This window comes from Sminthopsis crassicaudata, chromosome 2 (assembly GCF_048593235.1).
Source record: "Sminthopsis crassicaudata isolate SCR6 chromosome 2, ASM4859323v1, whole genome shotgun sequence".
NCBI lineage: Eukaryota > Metazoa > Chordata > Mammalia > Dasyuromorphia > Dasyuridae > Sminthopsis > Sminthopsis crassicaudata.
The window spans coordinates 113,315,154-113,331,281 of record NC_133618.1 but is presented as its reverse complement, the minus strand read 5'-3'; positions in this window follow the sequence as shown (position 1 = coordinate 113,331,281).

Here is a 16,128-nt window from a genome sequence, read left to right as displayed (position 1 = left end):
GTCCACAGTGCTTTTCTTCTTTCTTCTTCTGTGGAGTGTTTCTTGGGTCACCTTCCATTTACCTGTTGAACCACTTTATTTCTTGTTATTAGTGAGGAAGATTGGTGGGATGGGAAAGAGATCCAGTACTTGGCTATGCTTTATTTTCAGGCTAATCTGCAATGTTTGAAACCGCCACTAAAATGGGACCACAAAACAATGATTTTGTCCAAGTCTTGGAGTGCATAGTTAGAGATTGAAAGAGGAAAAGTTTACACCAAAGAGAGAAGATATGCTCCAGTACAGGTTGAAATAGAGGGAGTTGAGCCAATTAGAGAGAAAATGTCTGAAATTTTAGTAGTCTCTTAAACATCCATCACCACTTAACTGCTTTATGAACTGAGGAAAAAGAAAGAGAGTGGGGACGGGAATTGGGGAGGGGAAAAGGAAAAGGAGAGAGAGAGAGAGAGAGAGAAAGAGAAAGAGAGAGAGAGAGAGACACAGAAAGAAACAGAGACAGAGAGAGAGAGAGAGAGAGAGAGAGAGAGACAGAAAGAAACAGAGACAGAGCGAGAGAGACAGAGAGAGAGAGAGAGAGAGAGAGAGAGAGAGAGAGAGAGAGAGAGAGAGATTTGGGTTTTGTTTTTTGTTTTTTGTTGAGGCAATTGGGGGTTAGTGACTTGCCCAGGGTACACAGCTAAGAAATATTAAGTGTCTGAGGGCAAATTTGAACTCAGATCCTCCTGATTTCAGGACTGATGCTCTATCCACTTCCCCACCTACCTGCCCCTGGTTTAGGTATTTTTTTCAGGCAAACACATATACACAGCACCCAATCAAGCCCTTTCTAATTGCATCAAATAGATGTCATAGAGAGTTACAGAAAACTTGTACAATGAACCTAAGATGTCCAAGGACCATATTGTCTTGCTGAAGTAAAGACCTTTCATTTTTATTACACATTACTCTATAGCTACAGAATGGCACTAAATAATTTGATAAGGATGCCTATCTTTTATGCCTAGAAGAAAACCTTTACAATTTCCCCAAATATGACCATCCCCACTAGAATTCCATAGAGCCAATAATTACCTATATCACTATAGTAGAAGAGTTCTTTCAGCCATACCAAATTAGATTCTGAATGTCTCATAGTCTTGTCTGCTATGCTTCAGTCTTACATTTCAGAACAAGGGTAGCATATCTCAAATATAATTCTTTATGACCAAGGAGTAAAAAATAATAAATTAATTCATGATTTTATTAATTATTTTTCTCTTCTTCAAACATTAGCTACTTGTTTAAATCTTAAGCAATGAAGAATACCTCCAAGCATTACTCATCCACCTGAGAAATTCCACATATAAGGTACAAGAGGTAAAATTTTTGTTGGACCTTGAAGACTGCTCTTTAATTAGGTGTGGAATTTCTTTGTAGATTAACTCTTTGATAAGTTATAAAGTCCCTTTATTCTGAGCATCATTTTAATCATGAATTTTGACAGTACTTTTGAATCTACTTTATCACTTCTTGCTGTATGTATCCTTAGCTTTAGTCTTTAAAAGAAGAGATATAGAGAACCAAGAGTAGCTATTAGAAAGGAACACAGAGAAGAGATTTAGATCCCAGAATATATATATATATATATATATATATATATATATATCCCATGGAATCATTGGACTCACAAATAGCAGTAAGAGAATTGATAGGAACAGTTTTTTGGCCTCATATCATATTGTTGATTTATGCTGATTTTTTTCCTAACAAACTGATGTCTAATTGTGCTTCCTCTATTTTGTATTTGTGAATTTAATATTAGTATCAATTATTGATATGTTATCACTATTAATTTCTATTTTATTTGATCTTATCCATTAATCTATCTTTAGATTTGGGATTTTGGGATCTTGACTGTCATATAATATGCTAATTATCTCTCCCAATTTTGTGACATATTCAATTGTGATAATATTATCTATGCTTTCATGTAGGCATTATTAAGAATATTCCACAGCATAAAACTGAGTAGAGATAGGCAGTTAATAAATATTTTAATGCTCTTACTATGTGCAAAGCAACAGCGTTAAGAGCTAGAGCTACAGATATGAGCAAAAACAAAACAAAACAAAACAAAACAAAAAAGAGACAAGGAGCTTAAATTCTAATGGAACTAGACAACACATAAAAAGAAGTTACAAATGCATATTTAACATATATTGGACTACCTCTCATCTAGAGGAGGGGGTGGGGGGAAAGAGGGGAAAATTTGGAATGTAAGGTTTTGCAAGGGTCAATGTTGAAAAAATTACCCATGCATATGTTTTGTGAATAAAAAGATAAATAAAATAAAATAAGAAGAAGAAAAAAAGAAGTTATAAGTGGAGTAGGGAAAGGACCCTGAAAGGTATGGTGTTGAGGTTCAGAAAGTAAGAAAAAGACAGGAAGGGAATGAAGGTAGGCTGGTTTGAGGCTGTCTTCAAAATGAGGGAGAAACTCAAGCAATGAGAGAAAGGGGCCAGTATGACAAAAGAATATTCTAGAATGGGATCACAGGTGCCAATATATGCTCCCTGAAAGGCCATGGGCTCTCAGGATCCAGAGCAAGACTGAATGTGAGACATTATGTTGAAATCCAGGTACCAATCACCATGACTTCCTTCCAAGTTTCCTTCAAATCATTAAGTACTTCTCTATTAGTCTGATTAGTCAACAAATTCCAAATCCATTTCATTATTCTATCATCTAGCCTATATTTTTTTTTATCTTTTCCATAAGAATAGTATGACAGACTTGGTTAAACTTTCCTCAACTGGGGCAGCTAGGTGGCGTAGTGGATAGAACACCAGCCCTGAATTCAGGAGGACCTGAGTTCAAATGTGGTCTCAGACACTTAACACTGCCTAGCTGTGTGACCCTGGGCAAGTCACTTAACCCCAGCCTCAGAAAAAGAAGGGAAAAAAAAAAAAAAAAACTTTCCTCAACTGATAAACTGCCCTTACACAGAATTTTTCTTAGCTACTAAGTTAGTGATCCTATTCAAAAAAGAAAAGAAAAGAAATAATGTTAATCTATTATGGCACTAGGTCTTTTTCCAGATATTCACTAAAACAGTATCTTTAATTTTATTATTATTATCTTTAATAATAAAATTCTAAAATTTGACCAGAAATCAAAGTCATAATTACCAACTCAGACTTTACATATTTTATTTTCTTACAATTTTTGAAATTTGGGACATTGGCCTTTCCCCAGTTCAATAATTTATCTCCCTCTTCCCACAAACTCTCAATTATCATCAAGAGTTATTAAATAATCACACCCACCATTCTATCTATTCACACAGATGTGAACCATCTGGGCCTGGTGACTTGAATTTGTTATGGTCAACTGAAGACTGTACTCTCTTACTATGTATGCATTGTTCAGAGAAAAGATAGTATAGTCAGTGGACGGTCAGAAATGCTAATTTCAAATACGGTCTGACAGTTAATTCACCTCTCTGGACCCCAAGTTCCTCAATTGTAGAATACAGAGGCTTGACTCAATGACTTTTAAGGTCACTTTCAGTTCTAAATCTAAGATCTCAATGCCATTTTCATTCTATTTTATTTTTGTCCCTTATTTCTGCACTTCCAAATCCAAAGATTATCTCTTTTGGTAGAGAAAATAAACGCAAAACTTAGTTTTGCCTTTTCTCTATTGTCAGACATCATTCTGACACTATACGTGCTGAACATGCATTCATACAACCGAACTCTGTGGAGTAATCCAATTTCTTCTTTGATTCCACTTTTCTCCCAATGAAATTAAAAAACAATACTCCTTTGATTTTTGTCCTTAGTTTTCAGCTCATCCTGAGTTTGGGCAGTCCTTAACTATGTATTATTTATTCTTTGTTTCCTACAGATCTTAAAAAAAATCTAAATGAATTCTCTGTACCTCTCCATCAGTCCTTCAGACAACTTCCCTTTTTCTTTCTCATCTGAATTCTTTCTCTTAATATCATTCTCGAGAGCTTTGTATTCCTCTTTTGCTTGCTTCCCTCCCTTATAGAATTTTAATCCCTGAGATCTTACCTATTCTTACTCTAAACCCTATGAAACCTGCTCTCCTCAAATTTAAGGTACCTGTCAAACTCTGCTTAGCTTTTCTCTCTTCCATCATACACTGGAAGATCAGATGGCCACTTTTCTCAATGTTCTCTTTATTTCTGTCCCGTCAACCAGCTTTTTCTAGCTGTCAAAATCAGATTTAGAATAAAATTGCTTTTTGTTAGTTCCTATACCTTTTGAAAGATTAAATTACCATTAAGGCAAGTCAAGAAAGCATTAATTTCTCTATTTTGGAAAGAAAGTGGAGGGAGGGGGAGAGAAAAGGGGAGAAAGACAGACAGAGAAGCAGAGAAAAGTCTAGAAGATATATGGATAATTTAAGTTCCCATCATTCTTCCTATATTACCCAAGACCCCTAATTCATTCTTCCATGCCATGCTTATGATCTGCTTACTGGTCTCAATCATTTCCTCTTCTTGTCTAGATGGCCTAGTGAACACTCTGCTAACAATTTTTTTTTCTTTTTTTGCTTCCAAAATTATCTCCACCAATGAACTTCTCCTAAATTTCCTCATAAAAGTATACCCTTATAACCAGTCCTCCCTACCTTTTAAGTCTTATTTCTTTTGAAACCCATCTAAAGTCATATTCCAATAACACATGTCATTCTATCCCATCCCAGTGATATCTTTGATATGGCCTTGGGGTCTCTAGGTTGTTTTATTCTCTACTTTTTTGCCCGTACTCTATGCATATGTCAACAGACATTTTAATGTTAATTTATTTCTTGTAAAATTTTGAACATATTAACTGTTATTTGTCTTATGACACTCTGACATTTGGAAGTTTTCTCCATTGTCCTTTCTTTTAATTTCAAAATTCTTTTGATTAAATATTCAAGCTTCAAAAAGCAGACTTTTACCAATCTTTGTTACACCCATGTTGCATCCATCCTCTGTCCAGGAGCTTATCATCACCACATTTTAAGCTATGGCAAATTCCTATTCTTAGATACCATATTTTTAACCAGCTTTTCACTTCCAAAATCTGCTTTTTCCTTTTGTATGCCTTTCCTTTCCTTGGTTGGTATGATGAAAACACCACCTGTTTCTCTAAGGCCTGCAGTTTCTTGCCTAAGATTTTATAATCTTTGGCAATTCTTTATAGATTTTTTTTTCTGGCAGTATTATCTGTCCCCAAGCAAATCACCAGAAAGTGGTAGTAATCATTCATTTTGGCAAGTCTTGGAAAGATCTCTATCATGTTGGATTCATGCCTTAGGAAAACAACAGACTTTTCTATTATTGTTACCATGTTAATAAATAGCTATCTTAGTATCTTTCAGCAGGAAGTCATCAGTCATTACAATTCTTCCTCTTCTGAGCCATAGGAGAAGATATCTCATCTGATATTAACTTTGGAGCCACTTTGGAGCAGCTTTTCCTCAGAGCATCCAGGTCCCTCATTTGCATGAAAAGCCTCAGATGTATTTCTTAGCTCCAAATATTCCACAATTCTTCTTCCATCTCTTCTGTTTGACATTCTTCCACTCTCCAACCTCCAGAGGCAGATCATGATTCTTGTTATATATCCAAGTTACTTTTTTCCCCTTGCTTTTCACTCTAAAGTTCCCCCTTTTGTTTTTATTTTTGTTGTTGTTCAGTCATTTCAGTCATATTCAACTCTTTGTAACCCTATTTGGGGTTTTCTTGGCAAAAATTCTATAGTGGTTTTGCTAGGTCCTTCTTCAGCTCAATTAAGAGATGAGGAAATTGAGGCAAACAGGAGTAAGTGATTTATCCAGGGTCACATAGCTAGTTAGTGTCTGAAGCCAGATTTAAACTCAAGAAAATGAGTCTTCCTGCCTCCAGGTCCATTTAAGGAGCACTTAATTGCCATGATAATAAGAGTATGTCCTCACATTTGTCAGATTGGCTAAAATGACAGGAAAAGATAATGATAAAAGTTGAAGGGGAAATGGGAAAACTGAAACACTGATGCATTTTTGGTTGAGTTGTGAAATAATCTAACCATTCTGGTTAGCAATTTGGAACTATGCCCAAAGGGCTTAAAAATATGCATGCCCTTTGTCCCAGAAGTTCTACTACTGGGTCTGTATCCCAAGGAAATCATAAAAGAGGGAAAAGGACCCACATGTGCAAAAATGTTGGTAGCAGTTCTTTTTGTGATGTCAAGGAATTGGAAAATGAATAGATGCCCATCATTTGGGGAATTGCTAAATAAGTAGTATACGAAAATAATGTAATATTATTGTTTTATAAAAAATGAACAAGCTGATTTTATAAAGGCCTAGAAAGACTTATATGGACTGATGCTGAATGAAACAAGCAGAACCAGGAATACTTCATACATAGAAACAGCAAGATTGTGCGATGATCACCTGTGAAAGATTTGGTTCTTCTCAGCACTTCAGTGATCCAAGACAATCCCAATAAACACCATCTATATCCAGAAAAAGAACTATGGAGATAAAATGTAAATCAACACATATTATGTTCACTTTTTTTCTGATTTTTTTTCTCTCATGGTTTTTCCTTTTGGTTCTGATTTTTCTTTTCCAGCATGAGTCATAAAGAAATGTATAAGCAGAAAAAAAAGAACAATTTTTTTTAAAAAGAGTATGAATAGGTATTTTTCCAACCAAAATTTTTCTCTGATCCTATAAGGTTTACATGTTTACATGATCATGGAGGCTTTGGAAGTAGCATTAGTTAAATTAACTCTAAGATTTTCTCCCTTTCAGGAGAACTTTAAGGAGAGAGGAGAAGGAAACAAAAAAAACATTAGGTATTGAGTACCTAATGTGGGTCAGACATTATGTTAAGTGCCTTACAAATATTATCTCTTTTGATCTATACAATTACCCTTGGAGATAGATGTGATTATTATCCCCACTTTATAGTTGAGGAAACTGAAACAGACAGAGGTTAAATGACTTGCCCAGTATCCCAAACTTAAATTTGAACTCAGATATTCTTATGATAAATAATGATATCTCTTTTGTTTGACATTTTTCCGCTCTCCAAAGTCCTGAGACAGATCATAATTCTTGTTATGTCTCTAAGTTACTTTTGTACTTTGTCTATTGTACTACTTAGTTCCCTCCAAATTAAAGGTTGTACTTTTTGGACATGTATACATATATTGTATTTAATTTATACTTTAACATATTTAACATGTATTGGTCAACCTGCCATCTGGGGTAAGGGGGAGGAGGGGAAAAATTAGAACAAATGATTTGGCAATTATCAATGCTGTAAAATTACCCATGCATATATCTGGTAAATAAAAACTTAAAAAAAATAACAAGCAACAACAGCAGAAGGGAAAAGATCCTAGAGTGTTCTTAAATCAGTAAAAAAAAAAAATGCTGTCCTTTTCTGTTGATAATTTAATTCTCTGACATGCTTAGGGTGATCTGGATTCTTATGGTACAACTGGACCACTATAGACTATTGGACCTAATTCAAGTGATAAGGCTAAGGCTCAAACACTTCCTTAACATCCAGTCTCTCCATTCCCCTATCCCCATGATAAAATTATCTTTGGTAGCTGGTACTTTCTGTTGGAAATAAAAGAACTATGCAGAGATCAGAAAAAAAAAGATAAATTAAAGGTTGTACTGTAAATCTGAAGGACAGTATGGTTCCTGGAAAGGAGAGGCTTACACTTTAAGAGAGAATTAGAATTCTGGAGAATTATACAAGTTTCTATGGACCGTCAGAACTCCAATACAAAGAAAAGGATTGTTGTGTTGACTAGGAATTTGAGTGTGTCTTTCATACTTTTTGCCAGATCAAATTAAACCTATCCTATAGTCTGTACATTATTAGGGTAAGACATTGAATGGCAGCTAAGGGTACTTAATCTTTTCTGCAACTGCAACATTATGTATGGACTTCATGAACAAAAAAAAAAAAAAAAATGGCCAACGTATAGTGGGTAGAATTACCAAGCTTGACATCAGGAAGACCTAAATTCAAATACTATCTCAAACACTTTTCAGTCATTCTAGGAAGGTCATTTTACTTCTTGTATTCAGGTTCATCATTTGTAAAAATGGGAATAACAATAGCATCTATCTCACAAAGTTGTTATGAAGATGAAGTGAGATAATATATGTAAAGTTTTGCAAACTTTAGAATACGATATAAATGCTAGCCATTCTAATGCTTTTATAGACAAAAATCTTCCAGAATTCAGAGACTCTAAATTAACATATTTGTAGCTCAGCAAATATAGGCAGCAAAACATTCCTTCTGTGATATTTTTGATTGAAAGAAGGAATGTGAACAGCTGCTAATTGATTTGACGTTAACCTACAAAAGACACTACTAGTTATGTAAGTTGATTTGGAAAATATAAGCGAAATACCACTTTACCATTATTCTCACATTTGGTTATAATAATTAAAGTATCATGAGGTACTGTGGCTTGAGTGATGTTGCTGTTTTAGATAAACTAGATGATTGCAGTTAATGAGTGAAGAAGCAATTCATTTGGTACAGTTGGATTCAATTGTAAGAATAACAGAAGCAATTGGATTAACAGAATTCTGTGGTTACAAAGACATTGCTGACCCATCAAAAGACCACTGTCATGATTTAAGCTAATTAACTCTATTTAAGATGACTGGGAGGTAGATTCTGGATCTGGATCTGGAGTTAGAAAGATCTAAATTCTATCCTCAACTGTAAAATAGGGTTAATAAGAGTACCTACTTCCTGGGGTTATTGTGAAGATAAAATGAAATAATATTATAAAGCACTTTGAAAAACACTAAAATACTATACTAGCTATTCTTTTAGTTCATTTACAATTCACTAGAATTCCTGTGGTTTAGTGATTTAATAGCAGGAATAATGTGTATAATAAGTGAGACTCACTTTATTCCATGAAAATTTTTAAAATTTATTTTGATTATTTTCAATATTATTTAAGAAAAACATCTATAAAGGATTAAAAGTATTAGCAAAGAAAGAGGAAATGCTCCTCATACATATTTAAGGAATCAATGTTCTCTATTAGTAACTAGTGGGGAATCTAGAAACATGTTCTTTGGAAAGATTCATGCACATAAGCAAGAAAAAGTGTCTTTGGGGTGGCCAGATGGAGTGAGGGGAGAATTCCATCATATTGTGCCTCCCCTCTGCTTTTCTCAGCAGCCAAAAAGCTTTTATATTAACCATGGAAGATGGCTTTATTCTCAGCTCCAAAAAATTGTCTACATGGTCCTTTGTTCCCCTTTTTTCTTGTAGGCAAGTCTTCCACATGTTTTTCCATTTCATCTCTCTTTCTGCCATTCCTTCTTTCTGACTCACAGCCCTATGCTTATGATGCAATCATCTAACATTTCAGGTACCAATATCCTGAAAAATGAAGTCTTGGTCAAACAAATTCAGGTCTGTTGCACAGCACACTGGGAACTGTAGGCTTGTCCGGGCCAACCCTGTCATACTATCAACAATAGGTATTTGAAAATTACAAGAGATATCTGTGTAGTGGAAAAAACATTAAAACAAGAATCAGAAAATCTTGCTCTATCACTGTCCATGTAACCTTTGATAAATTATTTACCCTCCCTTAGCCTCAGTTTCCTCATCTATAATATGGCAATAATAAATACCATTAGCCCTTGCTGACACAGGGTCATCAGGAGAATCAGATGAAATAATGAATATCATTCAAATAGGTCAATTGCTATGTAAACATAATTTACATTTTACATTTACAAATTACAAAAAAAATTATCCTTTAAGTACTCTTTCCTTAAGTCTCTCATTTATTCTTTAAATAGAACATAATCACGTTTATAAACTGGTTTACATTTTGAAAAAATTTTTAAATCATACCCAGTTTTCTGTAGTACTATTTCAGAATCCAGAGCGCTAGATTCCAGAAATTTCATTAATATTTTATTCTTAAAGCCTTCTTTCCACAATTCCAAATGTATATAGGATGAGTCATATAGACCTTCTGCTCTCTGCTCAATCTATAAAAATGAGACTACTTATCTGCTATTTATCTCAGGGGAAACTAAGATTAAATGTATGTGATAATCTTTGAATGCCTCAGGTAGAAAGCAATATTTATTATTGCTGCTGTTTGTAGAAAGTCCTGAGATCCATAGTCATAAAAACTTTAGAACTATCTAAATTAGTGTGAGAATGACTCAGATGTCTGGTCCAAAAATAGCATGCCCATGGATACAAACTGTTCTCCTTTGTTGTTCACCCTCTCTTTCATGCGTTCCCGAATTTATCACCCTTGAGAGATTTGGGGCAGATTGGCACAGTATTAAAAATAGTAACTTGCTTATTCATCCAAAGTGAATAAGACCTTGTAGCAGGAGAATAAAAACTAATTCTGATTTAATTCATTTTCATAGTCAGGTAGCAGTTTATTTTCACTTAATGTTAAACTTTGTCTTGAGTTGATGTCATATATACAAGATTCTCTTTGCTTTATTAAAATATTTGAATGGTGGCTGTCAATCATTGTACAATCAATCCATTCAGAGACAAGGATGAGCTCAGATGGAATGTTAGCTTCAAAAACTATTTACAATATTGGGATTATGTCCCTTCCCACAGCTTGGAACTGAGCCTTAAAATTCACTGAACCACAAAGAAGATTGCAATATCATCCAGGTGAGGTGGTTCCCAAGGCTGGCAAGTTTTTAAAAGTCCACAGAAGTAACATAGCACACTGTGGAGAATTAGTATAGCAAGGGTACAGGTTGTGGTGATGGTAGGTACCAGAACAAATGTCAGTGTGTGTCAGTGTTTGGCCCAGGTGTGGGCAGTATGACCAACTGAGAAGAAGTGGTGAAAACGGTGGACTGCACAGACTATATCACCACAAATCAGTCCAAGCCTTCTACAAATTCAAATTTAGAATTGTAGATTAATGGTTCTGAATATACTGAAGAGCAAAACAGTCAGCAGATTACTGCTGAAGTGCTAACTTGACCAGACACTTAGCAACAAATAAGGTTTGCACTAATAGCAAAGGATTTTACATATATAGCCATATGGTGGGTTTTAATAAAATTTCACTTACTCATTGTTTGAGTTTGATAGGATAAGTATAAATAACAACTGTTTCTATTCTGGCCAGGAACTCTGAGATATCCCCCCCACACACTCCCTCAGACATTCTTTTGTGAAGATAAACCTGGCCATCTTTTGCCTCAGTTCTTATCTTACTAAGGTAAATCAGTAATTTATCTTAAATCACTGAATGGGTGTTGCCTCAGACAAACTGGGATTTGGGAAAGACCTTATAAAAAGGCCAAGGTCTCCCACTGCATCTTGAGTTATACCCAGTCATCTTGATTTATGTCTTGCCATTGTACTCCAGTGGCTGTGGAGAAAATGACTTTTGCACAGCCTTCCCTCATTTAAATCCAATTCAAGTGCAAGTGAAGATATCACTCTCATGATAGCCTTGGTCCCCTTAGAGAACAAAGGATAAACAACCATAACAACATATAAATATTTATATTTATGTAATAAATACATAATACATTTTGAATATATTCTCATTATGTAATAATATACATTGTATGTGACTGCATATGGTTGTCATTTATTTGATGTTTCTTTGCATCTGAATGTATAATATATTGTGTTACTATATGCAACATATGTGTCTGATCTGCTGCATACAGCTCTAATATGGATTTTACACTTTTATCTACCTGCATATTGTCCTTAATTAATGTGTGACAAAGCAGCTCAGTTGGTGTGCAGAAGACCTTTTCATATCTCACCTCAGACAAGCATTAGTTCTGTGTTCCAGAGCAAGTAACAATTTATTTCCACTTCAGTTTCCACATCTGTAAAATGAGATTATAATCTATCACAGAGAATTATTGAAAGGATCAAATGAAATATGTAAAGTGCTTTGCCTAATTTCAAACACTACATAGATGTCACTTATCATTTTTATTGTTGTTTTTTTTTTTATCATTAACTTGCTTTCTTCTCCTTTCGATGGAGTTCAAATAGAAATGGCTCTATGACAGTGTTATTATTCTTTTATATTTAATGCTCTGTGAACTTTACACAGGGAAATAAAATGGTTGGCTAAATGGTTACTAAATGGTTACTAAAGTAATTGAATTTAAGTACTGAGGTGGAAGCTCTTTACTTTTAGCTACTCTGTAGGACAACAGGAATATGACTTTTTTCTGTTAAGTCTGTATGTTTTGAAAGCTTGTCATCCCAAGTAGCTTGGAGATTATAGTGTTTGTTATGAAGACAACTATTAACAATGTTGTTCTTAATGTAATATAAGCTCTGGGTTCATTTTTCCCACCCTAAATTGGACAAGCACATTAAGTTCCCAGAGGATAGCTATTACCTCAGCTTTCTACATTCTAGGAGTATGCCTGCTAGGTTTGGGTGGTGTAATATTATCACTCATGAGTCTTCATCTGGTGGGTTTTCTCCAATATAAATTAATTGGCTAATTTATCCCCAATGTTAATTAGCTTTTATAAAGAAATATTACTGAGTTCTAGTAAAGTTTATTTTTTGATTCTCAAAGATATTTTGAGATTTGTATGTGTATTATGGGTTTTTGTTTTTTCATGTGAATGGAAGATAGTAAGCTTCTTATATAAAAATAGTAACAAACAGACTCTGGTTGGGTAAAACTACCAGTGTAGTGATATTTTTAAAAGGCTAAGGGATTGGCAATGTGATAGGATAAACAGATAGGTGGACTGATTTGTGGAGACTTAAATTCAAGACCTGACTCTGATATCTATTGACTATGTGATTTTCGCCAAGTCACTTAACATATTAGTATCCTAAGCAATGCTCAAACTTCCTGAACTGTATACAGCATTCCATCCAACATAAGGGGCCAAAGGCATAGTTCCATTATCTCTGGCCTAAGACAATTTTTTCTCTCTGGGGTTGAGAGTGAAGAGCATTGATTACATACCATAGCACTACTGTAGAATCTGTGACCTGCTGTGCTGTGGAGGCAGGGGGATTTAGATTGAAATTCTTTTCTTCCTTCCTTCCTTCCACTTTCCTTCTTCTTCTTTTCATGTCTTCTATTTCTCCCCTCCCTCCCCCCCAAAAAAACCCATGGCCTCTAGTTCTATCTTCTGGGTCTAAGTAGGACATTTGATGGTCAGATAGGTAGTAGAATGGATAGAGCACCAGGCTTAGAGTCTGAGTTCAAATATGGCTTTAGACACTTATTAGCTGTGTGACTCTGAGGAAATCACTTAATCATGTTTACTTCAGTTCCTCATCTGTCAAATGGGGACACACTGGAGAAGGAATGGCAAACCACTCTAGTATTTCTGCCGAGAAAACTGCATGGACAAGCCCATGGGATGACAAAGAATGGGACTCTTCTGATCAACAAGAGCAAATGATAAGTAATTTTCCTTCTAGGTCCCTTCTTAAATTGTGAGTTGGGACCTCATAATTGAATATCAGCTGAGTATGGGGCCTCTTAACTGAATGTGACTTATGATTTATTATCAGTAAATGTTTGCTTTGTATACCTATTTCATATACCTACTTTTATGATTTATTATCAATAAATGCTTGATTTATGTTTCTATTTTATACCTGGGGTCCTGTAAAATTTCTTGGGCATAAAAGGATTGGGAATAGAAAAAGTTTAAGAATTTCTAATCTAGGTGACAACTCTTCAAATAATTGAAGACAGCTATAATATCGTCTCTGTCTTCTCTACTTCAGGCAAAAAAATATCCTCAGTTCCTTCAATCAATTCTGATATAAAATATAAGTTTCCTGAAGTCAAGGAATATTTCTTTTGTGTATTTTTAGTTCTAGCATGTAGTTCAATATCTTGTACCTAGTAGATTTTTAATAAATCCTTATTAAATTGAATGATATAAGTAAAGTCCCTTTTTCATCCTGTGTGCCACTATAATTTATCAATCATGTCCTTCCTATTTATATATTAATAATATATTTCAAATATTTAGGCATTAGCTTATCAGAAGGCAAAGATTACAGAAAAATAATTTTGACAAAAATTAAAGAACTAAAGAAATGGCTATGTCAAACACATTTAGAAAAATATGCCCATTTTCAATTTAGAAAATCAATACATTATTCAAATTAATTTACAGATTTTATACAATGTCAACCAAAATCTTAATAGGCTATTTCATGGAATTAAAGTCAAGACAAAATTCATATGGAAAAAACCTATAGGCAAGAGTAGAGAGACTATGAAAAAGAGAATGGATGAGAAAGGCATTTGATCCATTTGATTTTGAACTATATCATAAAGCAACAATTATAAAATAGTCTTGTGCTAAAATAAAATAGGGAAGTTTCAATGGAATATAATATACAAATCAGAAACAGCATGAAATGTATATGAAAGATTTGATAGAGAAGAGATAGAGATTTGATAAACAAATGACCCAAATCACTAGAGAATGATATCATTATTTATAAAAAGCTATTGAGAAAACAGGATAACTATATAGCAAAAAAAATGAGTTTATATACATATATCTCACATACCACACTAGAGCAAATTGGATCAATACTCTATATATAAAGAAAAAAAATTTAAAGCTCCAGAAGGAAAAGGAATCTTCTTTGTCTCAATTATGGGAAGGTAGAATTTTCTTTATTGTTATTCAATCTATGGAATCAGGGCTGTAGATTCTACTTTGTTATGCTTCTAAAAAGTTTAATATTATAGCAAATGGTGTATGGACAGTATAGACATTGCTGTTCATGGAAAAGCATGAAAATTTTTTTCCAATATAAATTTTGCTGTTAACTAAAAGAGTTAAAACAGAGTAGAATCTGTTGTAATTCCTTATTCTTTCATATTTGCTTTGTTCAGACTATTGCCTGACTAACTACCAATTTACTGCCACAATTTACTGATTCTCTCAACGTTGTATACCCTCATCAGTTTTCAAACTTTGTTTCTCCTTTCTCTGTTATCTTTGTACTGTATTCATGTGTTTTTTCTGTACTGTCAATATTTATTATTTAGCTATATTTGGTACATATAAAAAAACTCGGCTATTATAGTTTGTCTATAGTTTTGCACACACATGCACACATATCCACAAATGCCTTATTTAAGCTGAAATTTCAGGATTTCGAATGAATTATTAGACAATTCAAATAAAATAAATTATTAAGGACAAAAGATAGATTTAGTTATTCAAAGATAAAAGAATTTTATACAACACAAAAGCATTAACTCTAAAAATTTAAAAAGAAGAATACTAAGGAAAATGTTTGCAGATTTGGAGAATTGCATAGCATTTCTTCAAGTATCCTTCAAAGGAGAAAAGATCAAACAATAATTTTTGGAGAAGAAAACACAAATTATTAACAAGAAGAGTAATTCAAATTCTCAAATAAGCAAAGAAATACCAGTCAAGACAGCTATAAAATACTAAATTCCATTAAATGAGCATATATATATGGAAGTACATATATGTGTTACATACATACGTTTGTGGATATGTACGTATATATGTGTGTATGTACTGTGTATTTATGTATATGTATGTGAGTTGATCTACATTATTGATATGACAATATATTTGTATAAAATTTGGGGAGAGCAAAATGGTAATGAGAATTAGAAAATTGATTATGCCCTTTGATCAGCTCAGCAGTTTGTTGCTATTCAATTAATTCTCAGTGGTCAAAACCATTTGGGGTTTTCTTGGCAGAGACATTGGAGTAGTTTTCCACTTCCGTTTCCAGGTCATTTTACAAATGAGGAAATAAGGCAAACAAGGTAAAGTGATTTGTCCAGTATCTTAAAGCTGCCCAGATCGTTGTTATTCAGTCATGTCCAATTCCATCTGGTGTTTTCTTGGCAAAGATACTAAGTTGTTTTGCCATTTTCTTTTCCAACTCATTTGACAGGTGAGGCAACTGAGGAAGAGAGGGCTAAGTGAGTTGCCTAAAGTCAGACAATTTGTAAGCATCTAAGGCTGGGCTGAACCTAATTCTTCCTGACTCAAAGCCCAGTACACCACCTTGCTGCTGCAACTACAGTAACTTTATCTTAAAGTCATCATAAACAA